General features: G+C 40.8%; 1 long non-coding RNA gene across 1 annotated transcript; it reads left to right on the top strand.

The window, feature by feature from the left end:
* Nucleotides 1–6539: 6539 nt before the first annotated feature.
* LOC123584982 lies at nucleotides 6540–8447 on the top strand. Its single transcript, XR_006705819.1, has 2 exons — nucleotides 6540–6630; nucleotides 7354–8447. It is a non-coding gene; the product is annotated as an uncharacterized LOC123584982 (long non-coding RNA).
* Nucleotides 8448–8659: the final 212 nt, after the last annotated feature.

Below are 8659 nucleotides of genomic sequence, written 5' to 3'. Positions count from 1 at the left end.
TATTATCTTCATCATCTGGGAACTTGTTAGAAAGGCAAACGCTTAGGTCTCACTCCAAACCAACAGAATCTAAAGCTCGGAGGATAGGGCCCAGCAATCTGTGTTTTAACAAGACCTTGTGATGATTCTGATGGACTAAGGTTTGAGCACTATTGTTGTAGAGGGTTAAATTTGCTCCATGAAATATAATTAGGATTTGGTTAGTTAACTGTGACTGGGAGCCTAGTTATGTCAGTAAACATTAACCTGAAGAATGTGTCTGGAAAATTTCCTATTCTTGGTCCTCTCCTTCCCCCTCCTTCTCCTACCACCCCCCACCCCCTCAGTTTTCTCTCAAAATGAAAGCTAGAAGGATCCTGGTCCACCAATGCTCTTAGAAACTTTCACTAATCTTTGAAGTTATAACACAATTGCTGAATGGCTATGACAAAATTAGCCATTGGAAAGGGTGAGTGGAATCTAGAGCTTATGAAATGGATTGTTATCTTCCTCCCTCAAAAAATTCCAAGGTATCCTAAAATGTGTTCTTTGGCTAACATTTTTGTAACTGGATATTTGTTTCGAAGAGAAAGACTTGGAAAGAAAAAAATGATTGTATTTATATGTAACTGCCTTTCCTTTCTACTTCGATAGATGAAGATTAAGTGTGTTTGGTCCCAGAATATGCAGCATGAGGCCTTTGTGGGCCTCTTCCTTCTTACCACCAGAGAACCGGAGGGATGCTAGGGATGCTGGTAACCTTTCCTTCCTGACGGAGAAGGTCATTGAGAAAGGGTACAGGAAGAGTGACTATTTTTCTACATTCTGCTGTAGCCAGTGACAGGCATCATGGCACTTTTAATTTATTCCTTCATCTTGTTTGGAAAAACTTATCTATATGGAAAAACACATTCCACAAAAAGAAGTCTTTGCTTCTGGAAACATGTGTTTCAGGAAAAGAAAAGGGGTATGAAGAAGCTTTATTTTGGGCAAATATATTCTCCTGTTTTTCTAAGTTAAATATTTATATAGTTTTGCAAAAAATACTCACACACACACACACACACACACACACACACAATTCTTTCAAAGAATAGAAAATAATCCTTAAATTTGGAAACAAACAGATTTTGGCAAAAGAGAGATATCTTTGTATTTTTTACATTAGGATTTTTATTTTGTAAACATGTAATAATAGTTTCTAGAGTTTTGCCTCACTTAGGGCAAATTAGCAATATAATTTGGGGAGATGCCATTCCTGGAAGGCATCAACAATTTATGTCCTCTAAGAATTATCAGACCCACTTATTCTTCAAACAACCAAAGTACTCATGAGAAATTTATTTAGTTTTCACTTATATTAATGCATCTTTTGCATTGAATTGAAATTGCTTTGAAATTCTTCAATAATTTCCTGTAAAGAGTCTCAACTCTGGCTTGAACTACCATTGCCTCATTCGGCTGAGCATTAGGACAAACAGGTTAAACCAGTCTCCCAGAATCTGTCTATTCCTGACCCCCCATGTTTTAGCAGGCAAAAGTAAGCTTGGTTGGAAGAGGCAGGGGTGGCCTCTGCTCAGTTGAAGATTATTATTTCCCTGTACTGCCTCTCCAGTGATATTATCCCCCAATCCACCTTGAAATCCTAGAGACATTTCTACAAGGTTCATTACTCCACTTCATTAAGCAACAGGTCCTGTTAGTTAAACCTTAAAAAAAAATAGCAGCAGCAAACAACAATTTTAGTAGCATTTCCCAATTCCAGTCTGTGACCCATCTGTGAACTTTCCACATTAAGAATGGTGGTAGTGTATAAAGAAAATTCTAAACTTTTTGAAACCTTGTGACTGTCAGTATTCATGAGCAGGAGAAGCAGCTGAAGAAGAAATTCCTGTTCTGTAACTTAATATATGTATATGTTTTAGTTTATAAAGCCCTACATGTGGCACGTTGTGGATATACATCTCATAGGAGGATAATACAGGTACCAGGCTTCAACAAACTGACAGTGGGGTCTGAAGGGAGGATGCAAACATGGAAAACAGTAACTAATTGTGAAGCAGGATACAATAATCAATAACAGAGATTTAGGCATAGAGCTAAGGGAGCAAGGAGCCAAAGGTGACCAACCATGGGTCCTGACTGAAGGGAGGTTTTATGCAGTAGCACCTGTAGCATACAGACTCAGGTTCAAGTAAACATACTGTAAGAGGAGAAAGCAAGGCTCCAGTGGAACAGATTCAATAATGTATATGAAAGTCCTTGGCACATGGTTTCCCTTATTGTTGTAAGAAGCAGTTAGCATTTGAGTTGAGCTCTGAAGGATAAAAACCTGAAAATGAAGAGAAGGGTATTCTAGCTGAGGGAACAGCATGGAGATAGAAGTTGACAGTTTGAGGCTCAAGAGTGAGGTGGGGAATGATTGATGGTATGCTTCCAGCCAACTGCCTGGAGAGAGAAAACAGGACGCAGGGATTTAGGTTAGACAAAGCACTGGGGACTTTGTGTAACATGCCATGGAGTTTGGAGCAAATGAAGAAAAAAAAGGTGGCTAGGTAATTCCCCACACTTCCCTTTCAGACATATCACCTTTTCTCTGGTCCACAAACACCAAAGGAAAACATGAAAACCAGCATGTTCCAACAAACAAGGACACAAGTGTTGTAGTTCATTGTGAAATAGTCCATCATTTCTACTCACCCAGACCCCTCTCCTATCAGTGCCACCACCCCTTCTATGGGTTACAACACCATTAACTCCACCTCACTATGTCTGACAACCTCCCTCTGAACCAGCTCAGACTGCCACAGTCACCAAGCACCGCAGGTAAAACTCAAGCAAGGGAAATGTGTCAGAAAGTAATTGCACATGTCCTGTGGAGAATGTTATGCTTTGTCCATTAAGGAATTGTGTGGAAAAGATACACATCAGCTGATGGATTTAGATTGGTGCCTGGTAGTCAATAAATATTGACTTTTAATTGTTTGTAAGTTGCGGGATTAAAATAAACTCTGCCACTTTTTGTTGTGTGGGTCTTCATAAGTCAACTTGCTCAGTAAGTGGTATTAAGAACTTTCAGGAACAATTAGGGTGTTTTCAGTTTTGAGCCTAAGTGCTCAAATTTACCACCTCCCTCATTACCATTTTAATGTTTATTTAATTTTAAGAGAGAGAATGAGAGCACAAGCTGGGGTGGGGAGGTGGGGGGGGGGGAGAGGGAGACAGAGGATTTGAAGTGGGCTCCAGGATGTCAGCACAGAGCCTGACACAGGACTGGAACTCACAAACTGTGAGATCATGACCTGAGGCTGAAGTCGGTCACTTAACTGACTGAGCCACCCTGCTCCCCCTCATTACCATTTTAGTATTATTTGAAAAAATAACAAACATGAGATTTTTTTCCTAATTAAAAGATATTATATATTATATAGAATTTGGAAAGTACCAAACTCCCAGTCTTTTAAAATCCTCCATTTAACAATAATCAGACTCACCTGTGTTAATTTCCTATTGCTGCTGTAACTAATTACTACAAATTTAGTGCCTTAAAACAACTCAGTTTGTAGGGTACCTGGGTGTCTCAGTCAGTTGAGCATCTGACTCTTGGTTTCCACTCAGGTCATGATCTCAATTTCGAGAGTTTAAGCCTCGTGTTGGGCTCTCCGCTGACAGTGCAGAGCCTACTTGGGATCCTCTCTCTTCCTCTCTCTCTGTCCCTCACCCACTCATGCTTGTGCTCTCATTCTCTCTCTCTTAAAACAAATCGACTTAAACAAACACACAACTCCATTTTTTTATAGTTCTGGAGGTTAGAAATCTGATCCAAGTCTCAATGTGCTAAAGTTAAGGTGTCAGCAGGACTGTGTTCTTCCTGGAGGTTTTAGGGGACAGCCTATTGCCTTCCCTTGTCCAGCTTATCAAAGCAGCCCACCTCCTTTGGCTTGTGGCCCCCTTCCTCCATCTTGAAAGCCAGCAGCTTTTCATCTCTGATCATTGCTCCTTTATAGTCACAGCTCATCCGTTCTCTCTTCTGCCTCCTCCTTCCACTCTTAAGGGCCCTTGTGATTACACTGGGCCTACCTGAATAACCCAGGATGGTCCAGGATAATCTATTTACTGATTAGCACCTGCAAACGTAACTCCTCTTGCCATGTAAAACACACTCACTCACAGGTTCTAAGGATTAGGACATGGATATCTTTGGGGGGCTGGGGAGTATCATTATTCTATCATAACCATAATCTCTATTCAGAATCAATAATCATAAATACCTATAATTTCCTAATCTTTGTCAAAATCACATATATGCAAATATGAACTGTATGTAATAGACTCTTTCCTGCTTTAAAGTAGGATAATGTCCATGTTGGGAATAGGGTTTTCTGAATAGCTATAGACCGTGGTTTCAGTTTTCTGAATAACATGTAGGTCATTCTCCTCTGGTTTATAATCAATAAAACTACTTTGAATGTAATAAGTAGACACTGAAGAGTCAATAAAGATGTCCCTGCCTATTGCCTTTTCTCTCTTCAGAAGACAGAGGAAGTGGAGTGAATATATTAGTGTATGCTGACTTAGGAGCCAGTTGAATTTGTCAAGAAGTTTTAAAACTTTCTTCCTGGGAAGAACCAGAGTTGTTCCAATGAAAACAGGAGCCACTGGCAGTAATGAAACTTGGATATGTTCACACTTGTAACACAACACAGCTTAGCCTACTGAGTTCTGGGAAAAAGAAAAGAACTTATTTATACATTCTAATAATTTGTGTCTGAATGGGCAACCATTTCCTCTCTCCTGCAGTGTTCTACAATTACACAAATGTAAAGAATAGTACTCTTGATATCAGATATTTTTCTGCTGGCAGGTTACTCATGAGTCATCATCAAAGATTTTATAGGATTGTCCTCACAGACTATTCTCTAGGTAGGGAGTTGAAAGCAGTATAGCAATTCATTCTTGAAAACATTTCAAAATGGCATTATCTGTTTGAGTAATCAAGTAAAATCATGGAGTTTACTTTGAGTACCTTAATTCTAACTGCAAAGGGTATGCCATTTATTTATAGAGCACCCTTTGCCCAAAGACTGTAAGTCACTGAATTACTAAGTTATCCCTTAAAAGACAGGGAGGAAGAGACATTTTGGCAAAGTTAATCTTATGTGGTGATAAGGGAGAAGGTCTCTCATTCCAACTTTTCTCCCTTTCTCATCCCCCAAATTCCAAACTGGTGCAAGGATGGGTGGCAACTAAGGCCAGATATAGGCAATAATAGGAGTCACTTTTTTCAATTCAGGTGTGACCTGGGGTCTCCTTGTCCCCTGAGGTATAGCTAAAATGAAATCAATCCCCCAATCCCAAGGCTTGTGGCTGATTTCTCTCAATTCCCAGGCGCTTTACAGTCTCAAAGGCACCTCTGGCTCTACACTTTTGTGTCCTCGGTTTATGGATTATTTCAGTGTCACGTGCTTTTGCCTTTGTTCAGCAGCACATGGACCCAGATGTCACATTCAGGTTCTTTCCTGTTTTCACCCCCCTGCCCCGCCTCCTCCACATACACACCACACTCACAGGGTGGTTTGCTCGGCCATTCTCTTTACTGAGATGGAAAGACAGAAGTAGAGACCTTGCCAAGGGAATTTGCACTCCTCCACCCCTCCTCCTTCACCTGGTGCCCCAGTTTTATGTCAACATCACTGGCCTCTTCCTCTCTCTTAGAGCCAAAACAAATTCCTCTCGTTTTGTCATGCAGAACCGGTCAGTCCTTTCTTTTGTTGCCTCAGCACCTTCTCACAGTCCTCAACGTTCACCTACTCCAAATGGTCTACCGCATATTTCCTAAGAATTCTAGTGCCAGCTCTTAAGATAAAATACAGAGGGTTAAAATTTTTATTAAACTCCAGTATTTTCAGCCCAGAGAAGACTAATGTTTCTCTTATTCAACAAATATTTTTTTGTGTGCCAGGCATGATTGCCAGAGCTGGGAACCCAGCCGGGGAGTTAGACATAGTCCTGAACCTCATGGAGTTTGTTTAAAACCTTTCTTAAAAGCTGAGAACAGGGGCGCCTGGGTGGCGCAGTCGGTTAAACGTCCGACTTCAGCCAGGTCACGATCTCGCGGTCCGTGAGTTCGAGCCCCGCCTCGGGCTCTGGGCTGATGGCTCAGAGCCTGGAGCCTGTTTCCGATTCTGTGTCTCCCTCTCTCTCTGCCCCTCCCCCGTTCATGCTCTGTCTCTCTCTGTCCCAAAAATAAATAAACATTGAAAAAAAAAAAAAAGCTGAGAACAATCTGATGGTTGATGGGGGGTGGGAGGGAGAGGCGGGTGGGTGCTGGGTATTGAGGAGGGCACCTGTTGGGATGAGCACTGGGTGTTGTATGGAAACCAATTTGACAATAAATTTCATATTAAAAAAAAACAACCTTTCTTCCCCATAAGACAAACAATGATGTGAATAATTAACAACTGTAGTAAATACCACAAAGGAGAATTGCTGAGTATTACCTCCGAGGGTGTGGTTGTGGCAGAAAGGGGTGAGAGTTAGAGGAAGTTTTCCCCTGATGACTTTTAATGCGCCCGGGATTAGAAAAGCCTGGCTTACTCCTAGACTAATGTTCTTTTCCCTGCAAACGCTGCCTCTGAAGACACAACTAAGGTAGGAAGGACAACATTTGTTAAGTTTCTGTCCTGAATTAACAAATCAATTTAGCAAACACTAAGGGTCTGGCATATGCCTAGTACTGTGCTTATCTACAGCCTCGAGGGGATGACAAAATATACAGCAACAACAAAAAGAATGAAGGATGTTTTTGGACAGTATGAAGGGCAGTAACGGAAACTGGTGGCAGAGTGGGCAGATGGTAACAGAAAGCCTTTCCAGGTGCAGAGGCCCAGATAGTGAGGAGCTTGCTAAAGAGTGTCTAGCTAAAGGTAAGCTATGTTCAGAGTTCCTGAGGCAGAAACACATTGTTGCCTTGTCTGACCAGAGAGACAATTATGCAAGGCTAGAACAGATGAGACGAAGACAGATAGGAGGTTCTTGGTGTGGAGCCAGGACCCCGCTTAGGTAGGGTTCTGTAGGCCAGGGGAGGAGTTAAGGTCTTTTCCCCCAAGAGTAAAATGAAGTTATCAGTAGGGGGAGTAACTTATCTCATTTACATTGTAAAAGGTCATTCCAGGTACAGGATAGAAAATAGATTGTTTATCACCTTTTTATAATAAACGACCCAAACATCTATTTGAGACCGGGAAACTGAAAGGACCTCATGAAAGACTGCCTTTTTGCTGCCTCTGTTCTCCCCCACCTTACACAGGCCTAATAGAACAGATTATGTATGTCCTCTTTGTAAAACTCAAGGCATTCATGATTTCTTTAGAGTCTTCCAGCACAATAGAGAACACCTAAGGAGTGACCAGGCAGAGTTATCATGAAGATTGCCCAAAAGCACTGACTCACCAAGACCCCTGGCTCCAAGGCATATGTGACCTACAGAAGACACCTCAACACTCATCTTTGCTCCTGGATGCCCGAGCAGACACACACACTGGACCACAATCCTCAGTACAAACCCCAGGTCCCAAGCAAAGACGAGGCTCACCCTTCTTTCCTTTCTGAGTCTCCCAGACACTCTGTATCTGCATTCTCTCTAGGTCTTCAATACCTTCTGCTCTCACTGCCTCTTGACTCAGGTTTGATTTCTATCCTGTGCAAAGCCAAGGACCCTCTTGATGGGTCCTGCAAGAATCCCTTCCGGGTCCTCGGACCCAGCCAGCCTGCATGATATTGATGCAGGTTTGGTTAAATAAATTATGATATGGAATATTGTGAAGCCCTCAAAATGATGGCATGTCTATTGTTGACAAGGAAAGATGTCCACATTATAGTAACTGGGGGAAACAATTAGGTTACAGTATAGTGAATAGAGCTTTCATAAGTCTGGAAACCAAAAATGTTTATATTTATCTCTGGGTGGTGACAATATAGAATATTTTTTTTTCATTTTTGCTTACCTATATTTTCTAGTTTTTCTACTAGAGTAATGAAAAAAGGCAGATAAAAATAAGCTCATGAGACAGAAGATTAGAATATGGCCTGACAGAGAAAACATTTAAATACAGTACTGTGGCATTTTCATTTACCGAGAATTATATTTATAGCTTACTTCAAAACATGAATACTTTGCAGCACATTTCAAATGTTATTCTGTAAAATTTATAATGAAAGACTAAAAGTGTGATCACAGATATTGTTCCTTAAAATTAAAATTCATAGTAGTTCTCTTTTCTCTGCATGTGTCATTGTCTTTGGTCATACATTTTCTCAAACCCAAGTGAAGATTTTTCCTCATTCGAATGCCAGTTTTAGGGAGTACTCTGTGTTGTCTTGCTTTATTTTTTAAATTAGGATTGGAAAACGTTTCGATCATTGTTCCACTTAAAATTTCCAATAAAAACAATTTGAAGAATGGGTAACTCCGACTCACTGGCATATATTTGAGCTCCTGATAACTTTTATAAGTTTTTCCTCTACTTTTGCTCTGGAAGTATTGCATAATTCTAGACTTCTTTTTGTTCAAGGTTTACACTGTTGGATGATGTTTTAAGTCCTTCAAATATTAGCTATTCAGTAACAGTAGCACACCCAAATGTCAATGGGCCAGTATTTCTGATTTTCTGATTGTAGC

This window comes from Leopardus geoffroyi, chromosome C3, assembly GCF_018350155.1.
Source record: "Leopardus geoffroyi isolate Oge1 chromosome C3, O.geoffroyi_Oge1_pat1.0, whole genome shotgun sequence".
Taxonomy (NCBI): Eukaryota; Metazoa; Chordata; class Mammalia; order Carnivora; family Felidae; genus Leopardus; species Leopardus geoffroyi.
This window is presented reverse-complemented; position numbering and strand designations above follow the sequence as displayed.